General features: G+C 36.6%; 1 pseudogene across 1 annotated transcript; it reads right to left on the reverse strand.

Moving 5' to 3' along the window:
- Positions 1-631: 631 nt before the first annotated feature.
- On the reverse strand, positions 632-13,309 carry LOC143877013 (protein CYCLOPS-like; annotated as a pseudogene). Its single transcript, XR_013250517.1, has 11 exons — positions 12,593-13,309; positions 11,428-11,477; positions 11,022-11,153; positions 9,340-9,388; positions 9,187-9,239; positions 7,985-8,670; positions 5,047-5,093; positions 4,901-4,946; positions 4,091-4,139; positions 3,004-3,132; positions 632-1,256 (listed from the first exon to the last, which is right to left on the reverse strand). The product of XR_013250517.1 is annotated as a protein CYCLOPS-like (transcript).
- Positions 13,310-18,349: the final 5,040 nt, after the last annotated feature.

Consider the following 18,349-nt stretch of genomic DNA (forward strand, 5'->3'; position numbering starts at 1 on the left):
AAAGAGAAAAAGACAAACATGAAAGATGGGTTTAAGATTAGGAGGAAGATTTGTGAGTAGTGTTTGGTTGCTCGAGAAAATTAGCAGAAGATGTAGAAAGGGGAGAAAATTATGGGGGAACATCTCTGGCACGCAGACTAGGATAATGATGTCTAGAAATTGCCTACTTGTCAGAGGTCTAAATGACAGCCAAACATGCTTTTGGGAGATCTTTGGAAGATATCAAGCATTTGAAACTCCTACAATCCCCCCACACCAAAATGAGCAACCAAACAAAGTAAGGTATGGCCCGCACCATAGGATGATCCAAACCGTCCATTAGATGGGCCACAGCCTAAATAGGTTGTGCCCCAAAAATCATTTGCATAGGTTGGTCCTAATGAAATTTAGACAGGTTCCATGGCATTCAGACATTCACTTTACATTGCAGCCCTTTCAGTTTCCTTTTTGGTAGAGCACAAACCTTTCAAATTGCATCCAAATGCATTTTTTTTTTTGAAAAGGGCAACAGAATATATATATATATATATATATGTAAAAACAGAACCGAGGTGGTCCTGAAGGAACAAAGATAATACAAAGATAGCAGTACAATAATTCAAGGAGGTAGATAGTCATGCATCCAAATGCATTTTAACGAGTAAAAGATGTCAAACTGAAATTTAGATAGGTTCCATGGATATTCAATTTACATTACAGCCAACAACCACCTTGGTTGGTTTGAACTTCGAAGCATGTTGTAGCAGGGTAGCATTCCCCCTGTCGTAAATTCACAAGCAGTTGAACTTCTTGGTCTGGACTTTTCCAAACTTACAAACAGGAAAGGGAAGATAAGGATCAGTAACTTTTTTATGTGAAGAAATAACAGTTACAGGTGAATTTATCAACCATAGTTTATTTAAAATATCTGCTGATACGCAGTGTATCTATCTTTGGGAGGGTATTACTAGCTTTGCTTGACTTTTCCTCCCCCATCTCATGACAAGAGTCCCAAGATACAATCATGGCTGATATGCCACACTATATCAGTACTTGAAGGATCATCGATATGCTACGCCCATGAATCAGTACACGGGTCAACCATCTGTTCCTTCTCGAGCAGGCAAGAATATTCGCATGGAATAAAGAAGGGTCACATCTTGCCAGGTTCACTGAGGATCCTCTCAATTTCTTCTAACAAACGCTCCTTTTCATCTACCAAGTCCTCATTTTGCTTCTGAAGCTCTTCTATTTGCTTGGTCTGCTCAGAATCCTTCCTGAAAGTTAAAAAATAACAGCAACTTAAGAAATTAGGAGATTATGCACTTGTATGGAATCTGCAAATTGATATTATTTTAACGGTCTCTTCACAGCTTTTTATGAAAGTAATGATAAACAAAACTGATAATAATTACAGTTAGGATTCCCATAAAAGAGGCACAAGTAGCGGTTATGAGCTCTGATGTATGTCTCATTGTTTGGAAGAAGGGCTGAAAGTGGTTCATGTCCATTCTCCATCCTGAGAAAGAGCTTTGATGTATGTCGCATTGTTTACTCATATGCCATGTTGGTACTAATGTCACTTTATCAATTCTTTCATTCTTGCATTTGTATAGATTCCACCGTTGTTACATTTGTAAAGTGTTATTATTTTAATTTAAACGGTTAGTTGTAGCTTGAGTGCCAAGTATAAGAATCAAGTAGTCTATTCTTTCCAGACATCAACAAATTTTGACATTTTTTTTATCTGGGCGATAGTACTGGGATGGGTGACCTTCTTGGAAGTCCTTGTGTTGCACCCCTGACTCTTTCTTTCTATAATTTTAGAAATCGGGGATCTTGTTTGAAAATTGAACCTCAATTTCAACATAAGAAAGGAATCAGCTAATGAACAAGTTGATAAATTGGCTAAAGAAGGCGTGGAAAAGGAAGGAGTGGATGCAATCTTAGAGGAAGCAATGATGGAGCTTTAAGATTTATGAGGCGGACCGTTTTCTGTGTGTTCTGCTGTAATTATCGTAAGGGATGCCTTGTCCCTGTTTAGCTTGTATTTTAGCTTAGATATTAATAAAATCGTTACTTTTTTAAAAAATGACATTTTTATGAATGGTAACATATTGTCTTCACATAACCAAAAAAGAAACCTCTGTAGTCTTTACATAACCAAGAAAAGACTAAACAAACTAAAAAGCCATAAGACCGACTTAGTTTTATTATAGGAGCATCAATAAGTTTGACAAATACAGGTGGCATGACAAAATGCGAGAATGTATATGCAAAATAAATAAACTGAGTAATAAACTGAATATCAACCAACCAGGAATCATATACAGGCTCCATTTGGTTGCCTTCCCTCGGTGGAAAGGAAAGTGAAAGAGGACAGATTGAATGGCCATGATGTAACAGATCTGTCCTTTTTCACTTTCCACAGAGGGGAGGCAACCAAACAGAGCCATAGTGATCAGGTAAACCCAAGAGAACATGGCACCCAATACCATACAAGCCACATGGACCAAAACAAGCACTTTCACACGACTCTAGTTCTGGTACCCTCATATTGAGGACTTTTAAAACAAAAACAATAGAAAATCAGGATCCAAGGCCACATAACACCATGATGCAAGCAACTAGTCAAATTAAAACAAGATGATCTTCTATCGTCAGTTACAACACATTCAACTTCCTATGTGAATAAAGATAACAAAAGGCAGTACTTGCTTTGGTAGAAATACTTTCATGGGAACACTGTGCTGGTCCATCATTGCAGTTTCATTTCAATAAGTTTCAACGGGGACATACGGTATTTGTACGATAAATCACAGAAGTTTTCATGTAGAGAGATTTCTCTTTGAAATTATTAATTAAAAGATACCTAAGAAGAAATTGACAACAATATGCAATCATATTTGCAAAGAGCCTAAGAGCATTCTTAGGCTTCTTCCATAACATGAGAATTGGCTTAAATAAATTGATCAGAATATGACATCCTATCTTTTGTTAAATTAATGTAAATTCTGCATTTACCTATTCATGAATGATAGGTTGAGTTTCAGTGAGCGCACTTCCTTCTCAAGATTTTCACAACGCTTTAGAATAGACTGCATATCAGATGGAACTGCTGGTATCTGATTTCTTTCCTTTGCCTCCGCCATTCTAGACCACCAAGAAAAATTAGATGAAACCAAAGTGTATTTGGGTTTACATTTGTTCAACTAGCATCAAGAGATAATTACTCAACCTTCGCCGACAAGAATGAATGAACTAATATAAAGTGTTTTACTGATATACATATAAGTACACATAACAGAGTGAAATTAGGAAGGCACTTAATAATAAGATCTATAATATAAAATTTAAGAAAGACAAACAGTTTAATGGACAATGTTGAGGATATGGTTTTGTCTTGAGATAAGGGATTGATGATGTGATTCAATTTAAATTGAAACCTTTCAATTTTTCAAGCTTATTCAGAATTTATTTTTCAGTGTGTGCTTTAGGGCTATCCAAAATGGGGAAAAAAAGGATTTGCAATCTTGAGTTATCGCTTTTTTTTCCCCTTTTTTCCTTCTTTTTTTCTCTGGGAGAGGAGGGGGGGGGGGGGGGGGGGGGGGGGATGGTGTTGATGTAAGGCAAACTGGGGTTTAGTGGACCCCTATAAGATTTATTGCATAAGATGAGAATTACAATCTAGAGTATTAACTCCATTACAATCATTATGCAGAATGAGAGAGTGGTAATGAGGAATAGACTGTAATGGAATGTCTATGCTATGGATAAATAGATAGGGAATAGACTGTAATGGAATGTCTATGCTATAGATAAATAGATAGGGAACAATCTCTTAGATAGAAAATCAGTAGTTGAATTGCCCTCGCCCCCCTAAACCTACATATAACTAGGGAACAAATCGTTCTGAGAATTGAAAGTACAGCATATAAACTCCATTCCTAAGAAACCCTTTTATCTAATACGATTTAGAAAGACATACTCAAAAAAATTAGAACCTGGAAATCCCTCTTAAAAATAGATTGTTTATTGAAGATTCATTTTCTACAGTCGTTTGCATAAGCAGATATCAACCCATAAAACAACAGTTAAGTTGAGTACATACTTGCGTGATCGCTCCACCCTACGTTTCTTTGTCGGATCCCCCTTGTCCACTGCATAATTTCTGTTAGTTAGAGAAAATGATATAAGACTACATAACATCTATATTAACACATTACTGAAAAATGGATTTTATATGTAGTTAAGCATTGGGAGTTGGTATGTAAAGAGCGTTTTCCACGAGTGAGTAGTATTAAAATTATGTTATAATTTTTCTTAATAAATGGAGACTTGTGGATAAAATGACATATGTATGGGATTGCTTCTCATATGATATATCCCCTGAAAAGAAAAGCTTAATAATTGTATTTTTGTCTTATATATATATATATATATTAGTGCTCAACTTGCAACTTTGGACTGACCTTGTGCCACAAATTTTCTGTGTTTTTTTTTTTTGAAGTTAAACAAATTTTCTTTTTTGAAACGGACGTCTAATCTCGTAGACTGAAATTTCTAGATGGAAAATGCAGCTGAGTTGCATAAATTGAGAAATGGATATTTGACCATGGGAATTTGATGTACCATAAAACGGTACCCTTCCATCCAGTGCATCCTACGCTTATATAGCACAGACACACTCGAATAGAACATATTGGTGCTTACTATTAAATAAGAATGAATGAATCCATGATTTGTACCTAAACTAATATATTGAAATCTATTGGGCTTTGATCATATATAGTTAGGGAATGAAGGAAGCTAAATGAGAATGGTTTTTTCTTATTTTCACAACTAAATTTATGGAGTAATGTAATAGATATGAAGTAAAAAAGGATATACAGCTTGGCTATTTAAAGTTCATAATGATTACCTGAACCTCCTGATACTATGGATCCCATCCGAACTAGATTTCCTTTCTGTCAGAAAGAATTACAATGACACAAAATGAGGGAAAAAACTCAACTCAGATACAAGCAGAATGCATTGTCTCAGATATTAACATCTGATGGAACACACCTTTCGGTCATCCTTTATATTATTTTCAAATATCCTTTCCCTGAATTCTGTATTACAAAAAGGAAAGGTAGATCACCACACAATGTTGACGGATGCTTCACTCTGGAGATCAATAGCAACGAAACTTGCATGTGTATTGTTAAAGCCTTCCATAGTTACATGCTTAGTAGTTCAATTAAACTCTCACATACTAAAAAAAACATGATTTACAAATACGTTCATCAACTTTCAACTTTTTTGAAAATGCATTAAGAGAACAGTAACTGCATATGCCCCACAGAGGTGAAAAATCTGTGTTACTGTTCTTTCTGAAGTTATAAAACTAATCATGATTCTTTTGTGAAAAAGCTGTGTTACAGTTCTTTGTCAATTTATAATACCAATCATGCTTCTTTCATTTATTTCAAGATTAATTCAAACTATTAACAGCATTTAAGCAATTTCCATGAAAACCCACAGAGGTAAAAGGAGGAGAAAGATTAGCACACAAACCTGTAAATTTGTTAACTACATAAGTCAGTCACCAAGATGGGGGGGATGAATTCTTCGCCCGTGAAATTACTTTCAAGGAGTCCCCTTCAACTAGAAGCTCACCACCTCTATTCATGCCAAACAGACTTAAACCAATCAAAAGTGCATGTGCCTCTGCTTCGTTCGAATCTGTTCGACTGATCAGAAGTCAGAACAGAGAATGCAAGAGCAATCTCATATCCGCAATGGGGACAGAACTCAGAAGCCAAAGAATCCTTCCTTTATCTCCAAGATGATGGCACCAACGCCTTTCAAGCAGCTCACTAAAAGAAGATGGCAGAACCCATTGGATTCAGAACCAAGCAAAGATGAAGCACCATATCCTCCTTGCAAGGTGGCCATGGAGGAAGAGTTGGTTCAACGATTTCTCATCTTCCATGCAAAGGACATATCTATTCGTCAAATTGAAGTTTTCCCTCTTCAGAATATCAGGGGTATTAATCTTTTGGTGCACTACCTTCCAACAAAATCCTTGAACCTTGGGTGGGGTATATAAGATCTCCATATCAACATCCACCCAAATGACATTGACCACCTACCATTAGACAATGAAAGAAAGACAACTTTCCAGTAGGGTGCTCAAATCCTCCTATCCACTAAATTAAGAGACACAAATACCGTATCAAGAACTCCAAAGAGAAGCAAGAGTTGTAATCTCTTCCTCCTTGAGGTTCCTTCTACACACCCATCCCCAAAGATTACAGATTGGATGGTGAGCATATCTACCAGGTTCACAGTTCGCTCTGCCTCCCATGTAAGCAGTTCTCTAAATGCTTGCATATTAGGTAACTAGACTAAATTCCTAATCAGTTCCCTCAGCCATGGTTAAAGGGAGACGTATAGGTTTGGTAGGTATTTTATTGCAGGCTCCCAAGCTAGTCCATGGATTTGTGTGAAGTTACAATAAAGTCATTTGTTTCTGTTAACACCTACCAAGATTCCAACTGAGAATTCACGATTGCAGTGTTGACCTAATAATGACTTTGGAGTTTGGAAAACTTTTCATTCAAACACATGCACTCAAACTGTATACATAAGGAGAATCTGAAAATCTGAAATCTTGAATGTGACCTTGGACATTGGGGGGGGGTTTGTTTCAAAACAAACTCTAATGGATGTGGGCGACAATGAATGAAATGATGGCTGGATAACTGACTATACTGGCTGGCGACCAACGATGGCCACAGTTTTTAAGTAAAAGTTGAACATGGCATGATACAACACATGCGATGGAGGCAAGGTTTCAGGTTTAGGTTTTGGGATGCATTTCGTTCGTGAAGGAAATAGATACATGTCAGTTTTGGATGCAAATTTACATGGAAATCTTATAAAATCATGTTGTATAGAAACATATGCAAATGATGGACATTTAAGATTAAAGTTATGGAAGTACTAGAATAAGCACAAATACACACTAAAAAACCATCACAAAAAAAAAAATCATCAATGGTTTAACAATAACGAACACTTAGTGACATGTGTTGTCGCATATATCTGATAATTCAGTATGTACCATATTGGATATATATTTTGTATAAATATTTCCTCATAAGGGATTTGCTAAGCTCCATCGCAAAAGGCTTTTCACGGCTGGTCTGTCGCAATTCAGACCAGCCACCTCGTGAATGGAGCACGAAAAGCCTTTTGCGATGGACGCTAGCAATTCCCTACTCATAATACATGCACCATATTTTACATGCAAAACATATAAATATAATTATATAGTACATTTTCAAACAGTGTACCACTGATACACATACGATTTTGGTTTCAGTATGCATCTTGGTTTCGGGGTGTGTTTTGGTGGGGATGGAAACAGAAATATTTTGTTCAATTCGTGTTGGTTTCGGTGGAAATTTAAAAGCATGAAAGGAGGTTTAGGTCAAAAATCTACATGACACACAAACAGAGAAATTTTTTGTCAGTGGGGTGGATTTTTACAATCTTCTTGTTTATTTTATAGGCAGAAACTCAGATTAAATTCCATGACATCCTGAGCAAGCAGCTTCCAAGAAAATGAGTATAAGACTAGCTCAAACCACTTTTGCATTGGCATGTGAAATAAATTAGTACATGAGCTGCTGCTAGATTGAACAGAGAGCTCCCACTTATCGTGTTTTTTTCCCTGAAAGATATAGAGCTCGCACTTATCAAGAATCAAGCAGAGCTACTTGCTCAAGGCACCATGAAATTAAATCCCATGGTGACATGATGGGTAGCCATAACAGAAAACTAGTCGTTACAAGTTTGCTCCATATCAGATGGTAGCATGATCAGATAAAAAAAGTCAAATGGAAATAATACAAATATGTTTTAAAGCATAGTTCATGTGATAAAATATTGAAGACATTTTAAAAAATGTGCGCATCATAATCTGCGCCCATGAATCAATATATCACAAACGCACCTTTGGCTTTAGAGCCATGCTCTGAACTTCCATTCCCAACCTGTTTTCTAGAGCTCTCGCAAATAGAAAGAGTTTGTCCAGAGTTGGCAGTACCATCACATACTTCAAAACCAGTTGATATCACAGGGGCTGCAGCAGATGATTCACTTTGCGGAGGTTCTTGAGACACTACAGTCATTTGGACTGGGTTTTCCGGAGCAACAAAATCGTCAATGTCTATTTCTATAGATTCCCTAATTGGTTGTAAATTCCCAGAATCCTTCATTTGGACGGGGGACACTACGTCAAAATTTCCTGATAGCTCAGGAATCTGAGTCACTGCTCGTTGGTCAGAACTCATAAAGGCCAACATTTCTTGAGCACCATAAAAGCCAAAAGAACTACCTTCAACAGTTTCAGTATGGTTACTTAGCTTTTTGCACTCTAGGGTACCCTTCAGCATGCTTACAACAGAAGAAACTGCATCTACAGTGGCCATTGGTGGATTACTGAAAGGAGATGTCGATGAATTGGATGGAGACATGAATGTCCGCAATTGGTTGGACATTTCACCCATTGAAATACCACAGAAACTAGTCTTGGTTGAAAAATCTTGTTTCATCGTGTTAATACCTCTTCCTGTTGTGCTATGTGCGGATTCCATACCTGGTGTTGTTTGACAGCTTTGCATGGCAGCATATCTCCTCCTGCAAGATACGAATATAATGTTTCCTCCTAATAACTTAAAGTTCCACAACATGAGCCCATTCAAATGGAACATGTGATATCAATTTCAATTTTCTATCTAAAACAATCACAAATATAAGAGAAATACATGGTCTATGCACACATAGATGTTCCCATGCACATCTATGTGTGCATGGATGTTCCCATGCACATCAACAAGTTCCCAGCATATCTCTTCAAAGGAAAATGTCGCTAATAAAAGAAACATCATAATAACAGATCTTAGAGAAGTTTTCATTATTGATTCACATCTTTTCCATCTAAATATGGATAAAAAGTAGAACTTAAGATAAGCAAAATGTGAATGGTTTGACAAAAAATGAAGGAAAGTACACATAATAAGTCATTCTTAAGACTTCTGTGTTTCTTGAGATGTGAACTCCAGACTCTCATCATAGTCAAGTATGAAAATTTCCAAATAATAGACATGCATTTATGATTGTTATTAATATTTATACAAAATAGGGAAACATTACCTCAGTTCAGAAGATCGGCTTCTCGTCATTGGTTGAGAACTTTGAAACCATGCCTGCGTGCAGGATGAAATATGAGATCATGAGCATCTTCAATGAATTATGAATCCATATTGCTTAGTGATATTAATTGCAAAGGGGTGAAGTTAACCTAACCTTGGCCAAAAGCAAATTATTAGCTTGCATTCCTTTTTCTACCGCACTCCTGATGAGAGGAGAAGAAGAATTAACCATCATTTAAAGAAGAAACTCAAATCTCAAGCAGTTCTACTTCTATGGAGAGGCTTGGAAAAGTCACTCATGACAATGAAACTATCCTTTCCTAAAACATACATATAGATCACATCTTCCTGACAAAAAAGGGCTACACAATTTATTACCTTTCTAATCCATCATCAAACAGAACATCTGAGTCAAGACCTTGTTTCAATCAATCCATCAACTGACTATAATACACCATGATATAACACATGCCATCTTGCAGATACGCAGCTAGAGTCAACTTCTTATTATTTTGGTAGGCTACTTTCAAGGACAAATTGGATATTCATTGGATATGCATGTTTGTGAAGCAAATCATGCATGATTTTGATGTATTACAATTAATCCATAAAAAATGAGAAATATAGATTTTACCTCGAACGGGAAAAATCCAAAGATTCCGTGAATAGACTTTGATGCATCGATTCACGCTTCAAAACTTGTTTTTTTGTTGAACCTAGTAGGTCTAGCTGATTTAGATCATACAAAGTTAAATCGTGCAAAACCCAGTTGAAATTGGAAAAAAATAATTTAGTACAAGGTATTCACGCGAACATGACTTGATTCGGACCCCACAATGGCCTTGTAACATTCGTTACGACCTGTATCGGTCTATACACCAACTGCATTGGTTGATCGGAGCCCATACACCTGCACCTTTTTATAAATCCCAATCTGGGGGGCCCGTATCAAATCAGACCCCACTGATACAGATATGAATCAAAAGATACCCATCTGTATCGACCGATATTCTGAACCATGGATACTCCAAAGCTTTGAACGTAGACCATTATTTAGTAATCCGTCTAGCCAGGGGGTTGCAGCAAAACTCAATAAGGGCGATCTTTAGAGATCATACTTGCAGAATTAGTAAGATACTTCTGTAAAGTTCCCACCGCATCCATAAAAACTACGATGATGAAAAAGAAGTGCTGATTCTCAGTAATAAAAAGGTCAAAAATAAAAGCATGTGCACACAGTACATACATCCGAATAGCACTAGCCCCAGGCAGTGCAGGAATAAGAGAATGCTAGATGCATCCGATGCAAACAAAGAACATTATGATATGGCGATGATGAATGCATTATGTCTTCGTTCAAATACTCAACACTTATGGGCATTATCGAAGTCATAATGAGTCGAAGAACTAAAGTATAAACCAGAAGCCTATGTATTACAAAAGGGTCCAGTTTTACAATCCAACAATGAAAATGAACAAAAAACATGGGGTTGACATTATGATAAATTTGCTGATTACTTGATTTTGATGCTAACAAAATCAAATATGATCAAGGTAAGAATCATTTCAAAAAAATGATCAAGCTAAGAAAACCAACAGCTTTTAGTCATCAATGAGCCAGTAATACATGCAACATAACAAAAAACACTAACTTGTAGTGAAGTACTAGGTCCAAAGCAGTTACCATCTTTTCCAGAAGAAACTTCTTTACAAACTTAGCATCAATCAACAAATATATCTAAATTATAGCATAATATGTGAATGTGCACATCACATAGCCGTCCAAAAGTTGGGGCACGACTATTTTGTTAGATCTGGTAATGCTGAAGTAGCCACCTGAGTGAGCGTTGGTTGAGTCCACTTGAGAGTTCATCAGACATGCCCAAATTTTGTTGGAATAAATTGTCATTACTGCTTTTGTTTCCGCCATGTTGCAGACTCGAAAAAGCAGCAAGTTCAGTTGATATCCTGTGTTTATTTCATAAAAGGTTAGTTATCTATGAAAATATAACAGATATTCCACAGGAACATGAAAGTTGAAAAATGGAATCTACATCCAAAAGTAAGGGGAGAAAGAATATATATTGAGTAGGGTCGCCAAAAGGAATTTCACCCTGAAACACATGAATGGTTCCTTAAAGTTGAGACCCATGCATAATAAGATAATATTTCAACCCCCAATAACTTGATTTTAACCCTAAAAAGAGGGGCCACACATAAGTGAATAATCTGCATAACTTACCTTCTAGATCCTTGTCGAGTACGATGTGCTACGCTTGTAGAATTGTAGTCCTGAACATGCAAAAAAGATATATGAGTGAAACAAATAGCTATGAAAAAGGAAATCTAATAGAATTACAAACAGCATCTACAATTCCATTCTGAAGTGGTTACAAAATGAACATCATAACCACTTCATCAACATAATGATTGAAATCTTATGTCCTGCCAAATCAAATGCCGATGCTGGTAAAGATCAACATACTGACACAACCAATAAGCAGCAATCAAATCATATTCTTAATGAAATCTGAAGAATAATAATATTGTCAAAATCCCTTAGTCACTCCTTCCCACCTTCTGTTTATTGCATTTGTTTTCTATATACAAATGGGCCTCTAAAAGGGAGGAAATCAGACACCAAACTCCGCTATATCCTTTCAGAGAGCATCACGGGTGACTTCTATAAATAAATATTCTTACTCTTATGCTTATTGTCTTTCTCCTGGTCACATTTCCCCCATATCCTCACCAATGGAAGATGAGGACATTTGCTGTTCTGAGGGTTATCTGAAAGACGGATTCTATGATATACTACTAGCTTACAAATTAGAACTATCCTCTGTTCTTCAACAGAAGTGTCTAAACACTAAAACTAGGAAGAAAAGATTTCTGAATCTGCATGTAAACGCAAATTTCTCCATGATACCAAGTAATTGTTATCTAACAAAGGACCCATGGAAGTACTCATTAATTTACATTTTGAAATCAGGATATGTCAAGTACTACTGACTGATTTTGCCTTCTTTCCATAAATATTCTTGCTATATCCTTATGGTTCCTTCTCATGGTCACAATTTCCCTATATCCTCTCAACTGTAAAATAAGGCCATTTAATATTCTGAGTTGGCTAATCTAAAAAACCAACAACTCCTCTAATTCCAACTACCACATGTTCATGTGTTGCTAAACACAAAAGCTAGGGGAAATTCTTAATTGATTTACATGTAAACTTTGTAAAGCTACAATGTACAAACCTAGAATTCATGGTTTCCTTCCTCTATTAACTAAGATTGACCTTTTGGTCCTATAGTTGTTCTTTCATGTTCTCTAAGACCTTCAATCAATGAAAAAAATCCTTGGGGATCAAAGACTAAAGTAAATAGACAACAAGTAAAATTGCTTGCCTCTTCATTCATAAGCCAACTGTTGAAGAGTTCTTCGCTATCTCCGCGAAGGGTGTGAGAGAGATTCTTAAACCCCAGAGTCTCCATGGTTGGAGGTGCTATTCCAATCGAGCTTTCCATCAACGACTTCAGAAACATCTCTTCACTAGAATTCCTATACAACTCAGAGTAACTCCTTCCCTCTGTCTCCATGAATGTCTTCAGGCTCCCTTTTCTGAGATGATTGGGATTGAAATGAATTCAGATTCTGATTATCACTGCCCAGTATCTGCAAAGGATCATTAGCTAATCCATTCTCACTTCCATCTTGAATCATCTTCTCCAACAATCCACCTCTTTGTGGAACCCAACCTATAGAAACACTCTATAGGAAGGCATGAACCTCCATACTAGAGAATTGGGATTCCACCAGCTCTAAAAATTGAATTCTCATGTCATCACTATTTCTAAATTTTATCGCTGCCCTTGCTAATTCACTACCCACAAATTGTCACAAACTCAAAAGAAAAAACAGAAACCTGGGTATATCATCCAAGGACAATTTAAAAAAACGGGAGATGATAAATTCACACCCCCTGTAGCCCTGTAGGATGATTCGCACCACTTATAACGTGAATTGTGGCAGATTTTTAACGTCAAATCAAGTTAAAAGTGGTGCGAATTATCCTACAATGAGTGCGGTGCGAATCATCCTACAGGGTGCGAATTTGTCATCTCCATAAAAAACTAAAGAGCAAAAGAATATGCGAATTCAGCATTTTTAGATGGAAAATGATATCACCTCTACGGTATTTTGATGATCGCACCTCCTCACTTTATTAAAAAGTACGGTATGGCCCCCACACCATAGGATGATCCAAACCGTCCATTAGATGAGCCACAGCCTAAATAGGTTGTGCCCCAAAAATCATTTCCATTGGTTGATCCTAACCTTCCGATCTATAGAGCGACTGAATATTAGAGGGCTGATCCTAACCCACTATAGATCGGAGGGTTAGGAACAATCTACGGAAATGATTTTGGAGGCACAACCTATTTAGATTGCGGCCCATCTAATGGAGGGTTTGGATCATCCCACGGTGCGGGCCATACTGTCCTTTTGAATAAAGTGAGGAGTGTGATCATCAAAATACGGTGACGGTGATATCATTTCCCGTTTAGATTCCAAAACTAGATGTTGTCTTATTTTTAATAGAAAAAAACCCTAATCGGCAATGCGGTAAAAGTTTGAGAATTAAAAACAGCATAAGGTATTTATTTTTGCTATGAATAATATTAAAATGGGGGGAAGTTGAGTGAGTTGCGGAGCGAAGGCAGGCATGAAAAGGACATTCTCCACCTTCCATTTCTTTTAATGGAAGTTGCCGTTGGGAGCCTTTTTTTTTCTTAATACGCGGTTGCGAAGCCTCCTGATGATCAACGGTCTCGATTAAGATGTACATAAAAGGACCTACATGAGTATCAGACTGAGTATGACAAAAAAAGCATTCATGTTTTGGGCGTACCTCAAAAAATGAGGGCCGTTGGATGATTCTAAACCCATTGATTTGAGGACTGTCCAACATATCGAAGGTTAGGATCATCCTGTGGCCCCATTTTTGGGGCACAGCATATCTACAACAGGGCCCAAAAATGTGCAATAGGTCCCATTTGTAGTAGTTTTCCAGCCTATCTACAACAGGGTCCAAACATTGTGTAATAGGGCCCACATAAGTGGACAGTGGGAACCAGTTAAAAGTGACCCAAAAATCTTCTCCACATGTTTGATCTTAACCCCTCTCATATGTTGAGGTTTCTATACCTTATATCTGAGGGTTAAGTTCTTTGGGGCATCCATAGCTAATTAGAAGAGATTGAGGGGGGGGGGGGGGGTAAACAGTAGTGCCATTATCAAACAAGGAGTGTGGATATCAGATGTAATAGAAGCTGGTTAAGTAGAAGGACGTCATTGTGCGGTTCATTTTCAAACAAGTAGTAGATCACATTCCATTCTTCTCTTTGAATAAAATTCAGTGACTTCTTTGGAAGGAAAAAACAATGACTTACATACCTAAGCATTTACGTAATCAACTTTTAAATATTCTCTTATAAAAAGCAGAAACAAATTAAAAATTTAACCATCGATATGTCATGACAAGACCCAAAGAGCTTTGACTGGAAGTCGAACTCGTGCCTCAGCAGCGCCCGCATACTTACAAGTTACAAATAGTTTTCTTTGGAATTTCTCATGAGTAGGAAAAAAAAACTGGAAAAATAAAAATTTAAAATATATAAATATAAATTTTGATAACAAAATTAGTCAAAAAAATAATATCATGAATTGATCTTCATATCTCAATCATTTTTCAGAATCTCGGAAAAATTTAGAATTTTATCATTTTATCAAAAACTGTAAGGGCCCGTTTGGATACCTCCCATTTTGTATTTGTATTTGGAATTGAGTTTTGAATACAAATTGAATAGATCCGGCAACTCATGTAGAGGGAGACACAGAGGGAAGGGGGTACTTCCTAGTGGAGGGGAGAGGTTGAGGAGCAAAGAGGGTGAAGGAAACTGTCACATCTGTGGATTTCCAATTTCTTATTTCCACAGCATATTTAGAAATCGGATTTTTTTCACTGTCAGCTGCTGAATTAGAAATCCAAGAATTTGATCCGATCCAAATTAAAGGCCTGCAAATGTGAGAAATCCAAATCAAAATCTTCTCGGCATCCAAACGGGCCCTAATAGTTTTTGAAAATATCAGTAGTCTCCATGCTTCGGCTTCTTTATTTAAAAAAAGAAAAAGAAAAGGAAATTCAGCAGATGAAACAACAATGATCTACGTGGCCACCCAAAAATGTCAAACCACTCCAGTGAAGGCTCTATCAAAACTGTCAGTTTGTTACTAATGTGATTCTCTATTGAGTTTTCTCCCTATGGATACAAAAAAATAAAACAAAATCCAACTCACCCAGGAAGCCGCCTGAATCCATCTCCAAAGAAAAGAAAAGAATATGCTAATGAATACTCTAATCTTCCAAGATCATAAAGGAAGCAATAACAAGTAGAAAGAATCTATAGAACTTAACCAAAGGGAAAAAAAAATCAATTTTCTTATGTAGGATGGAGTAATATCGCATAAACATATGATGAAAGACACTTTGAACAGATGATGATGAGTCAAAGTACCAAACCAGTGAAAGTGACCAATATAGTTCTATATCTTTATTGTTGTTTTCACTTAGTCTAGTGTTTATTTAGCCGACTGGCCGGCTACCAAAAAGATGGTGAGTTCCAAAATTTTCAGACAGGCTATTTTGGGATATTATTGAGATTTGAGGATGATATTAACTCAATGTTTTGTCATCCAGTCGCTTACTATGAAACTTGAGGTCAGATTCAGATGCAATCATAAAAAAGAAACATTTCTAGTTTGATAGGAGGTAGACACTAGTGTATTTCAGTGTCATATAGCAAAGATCAACTAGTCCCGATTGTACATAACTCTCAGTCACTTTCTTTTGTCACCTTGCACCTATGGATTCGATGTTTATGAATTCCTCTGTAATATCAGATAGTTTGATTGTTCTACACTTGCACACTTAAGCCAGTACTTATTCGCTCGTCACTGTTTTGTCACCTTGCATCTATACATTCAACACAGTTGGCGAATTTCTTCTTTGTATTTTCACAATGTATTTTAGGACGTTAGAAACATTATTATAATTTTGACTTGGCATAATAAAAATTGTTATGATTTTCCTTCCACGTATTTTCTCTTCTTATACTCGTATTATATGCTCACGCCAAATGCTGACTATATTCCCAAATTTATTTGTAAACAGTGACTGCTTCTAAAACTAATCCTACTGTAACATAACTGCTTTCCACTTTCTCCACCAAATGACAAAAACAGAAAATGCTTCCCACCTTCCACAAAGCATTCAAACAGAAAAAGAAAGAGAAAGCAACAGTCCATGGATGAATGCATTTCGCATGCAAACATGAAGAGACATGTAAACACGAGCACAGATGAGAGCTCTGGACTGGCCAAACCAAAATATGAGGGTTGCTAGTATCTCTATGGATTATACCACTTACCCATTTGATAATAGCTATTCCTGTTTCCACAAAATGATTAACCCCATTATTAAAGCATATTCAAGGTATAAAATCTCAAAACATGTGATAGAATCTTTGAGAAAAAAGGTTAAGAGGGAGTGATGCATGAGGATGTATGTAATTCATGCATCAATACGTCTCCGACATAACTCTACAAAAAGCCAATATTCAGACAGCATTAAAAACAACCAGCAAACAAGCAAAAAATAGTTTCAACATAGTGATCAATCATTGATTATGGAAGGGAATCTTCATTCTAGAGAACAAGAAACAGTCTCATATCCATTTATTGTCCATGTAGTTCTTTAGTATGGCAATCAAACATGCAAATGTGATCCCTCAAAAAAGAGTAGACTAAATAGTTGATAAATATAGAGGTCCATTTTACAGAAGCAACTTAGACGCATTTTGCAGAAGAAACAAACCAGATCCCTATTTATTGCAACTTGAATTCATATAAAAAGCAGTATAAAACTTGTGAACACAAACAGTGATCAGATCATAATTCACTGCCAAAACTTTCATTAACAAGGAGTTGCTTAAATCCCACTTCCAGCTACTCTAGTCGATGCTACGGTAAGCAATAAGAAGATGAAAGTAAAATTCCAAAAAATGATGAACATGCTTTTAGATGATAGACAGCTAGCTCATTGTTAGGAATATCTTATGTCAGGTGTTAAAAACTGAGACTTTTATATTTTCCACTCGGATTTATACACACATAAGTAAATACATACATATTTTATTATTTATATAGAAGAATATTTAGGGATTTTATACACATAAAATGCAAATGAAAAAAACCTTTCCTTATGTATTTAAACAAACAATAAACAGGTCATACTGATTCTCTAACAATAAACCTCAAGTTAAGATGCCTTATAGGTGCATTGAAAGCTTGCTTGAGAAAAAGTCATCCTTTCTTTTGATAGGCTTCCACCTTCAGAGAGGATACCCTGGGATGGAACAAAAAGAATTTTATCTCACTGGATTCATTTTTTCCCCTCCTATCAACATGTTTTAATGGTCCATGGTAAATCAGAGGGAAACTTACCCAAATAGAACTTCAAGAGAAATGGATGGGGCATCCTAAAAAACTCAGGATAGCTCTAATAAACAAGGAAGACAAGCCCCAATACACAAGGAAAACCTTGAGATTAGTTATTTAGTTAGGGAAAGTATCCAGAAAATCATTTGCCTGTCAGTGAACTTTGTAAAATCAGACCTCCAAAGTAAAGAAAATGACATGTATCTTTTCCATCTCATTGGCAAATAGCAATGAGGGTGCCTCAATTTTCCCAATGAATTACCCTAAGATCCACCTTCCAATGTGAAGGGGCGGGAAGAAGACCATAGGAATCATTAAAAAAGAAAAAAAGGACCATAAGAAAACTCTAAGCCCTTCCAACAGAAGAGCACCTCTTCTTGTTAGCCTTCAAATACAGTAAGGCCCACAGAGGCCATTCATTCGCCTTTGTCATCTTTAAAAGCATCCCAAATCCCAAGGGTTCATGGTTTCAGAACATGCTACCTAAAAATTCCAAACAGACCGGCAGGTATGGTCTATATATAAGTAAAAGAAACATGAGTATCCAATTCCCCTGCCATCTAGTCAAGCCATGTCACCGGAATAGGCCAAGGGCACCTTCAACA

Source organism: Tasmannia lanceolata, unplaced genomic scaffold (genome assembly GCF_043159265.1).
Source record: "Tasmannia lanceolata isolate RefF3 unplaced genomic scaffold, GAP_Taslan_0.1 ptg000005l, whole genome shotgun sequence".
Taxonomy (NCBI): Eukaryota; Viridiplantae; Streptophyta; class Magnoliopsida; order Canellales; family Winteraceae; genus Tasmannia; species Tasmannia lanceolata.